This window comes from Arachis duranensis, chromosome 9 (assembly GCF_000817695.3).
Source record: "Arachis duranensis cultivar V14167 chromosome 9, aradu.V14167.gnm2.J7QH, whole genome shotgun sequence".
Taxonomy (NCBI): domain Eukaryota; kingdom Viridiplantae; phylum Streptophyta; class Magnoliopsida; order Fabales; family Fabaceae; genus Arachis; species Arachis duranensis.
In genome coordinates this window covers 10,008,374-10,009,576 of record NC_029780.3, presented here as the reverse complement: position 1 = coordinate 10,009,576, position 1,203 = coordinate 10,008,374, and positions in this window count along the sequence as shown.

Sequence of the window (1,203 nt, the reverse complement as noted above, 5' to 3'; positions counted from 1 at the left end):
CTTTTTTTCTCTCATTTTCTATCTCTCTATCTTTCTTTCTGTTTTACAAAAAATAAAATTAACAAATAATATAATTCAAATAAATTTATAAATTTATAAAAAAGATATTAAATTTATAAATAAATATAATTAAAAAATAATTTAATAATATTATTCAGATAAAATATTATTATTATATGTATACTTTTTTAATTAGTTTTTTTATTTAGATTCAAATTTTTACTATTTATCTTTTTAATCTATATTTTTACCTTTTTTTTTCAAATATTTATTACATATAATCTGGAGAAAATACTAATATTGTGATTAATAATTAGAATCAAGATTCAATTATTTTAAAAAAATTGATTCTGAGTTAATTTTATAACTATTAATATAAGTTTTTTATACTGATCTCTAATTATATATAATTTTATATATAAGAGAGAGGAAGAGACAAAAAATATTATTTTTAAATAATAAACATAAAAATGAATTATTTTTATTTGTACAATAAATTTAACACATAATCAAATGTAGAAGTATACACATTAAATTTTTTTAAATTTTAGATAACAAATATTAAAATTAATTATTAATAAAAAACTAAACTCTTTCACATGAAAATAATAACTAAAAAATTTATTATTTGATTTTTTATTTATAGAGATCCTGATCTTTTTAGCCGATGAAAACTTTTGTCTCCTACAATCTTTTTATAAAAATAATTTAATTTTATAATTTTTTTGTGTCATAATTTATAATATTTGAATAAAATCGATGTGATTTTAAAAAATTTATATTTATATAATATTATTATAAATAAAAATAAAAATTGATAGATAAAAATAATAAATTCTCATACTTTTCTCTTATTCTTCGTCCACAATTCAAAGGCATACAGTTCAATGCGTTACGATGCATAAGAAGAAAATTATTATAAATGTTTTACAAAGACCAGCCAAAAAGAAAATGTTAAGACAGAGAGAAATATAATTAAAAACTTAAAAATCAAAAGTAGAAACTAACGACATCCTGCTTAGACTTTAGGCATAGATTTTATCTTATTTCTTTTCTCTTTTTTGTCATGAAAACGAGTTGGAACGAATGACAGTAATTGGCTACTCTAATGGATGCCACAAATCAAAGTGCACGATGTAATGAATCACCTTTAAACTTTCGTCTTGTTTGTGCCAAGTTTAATTTCAATATAGATTAGTCAAA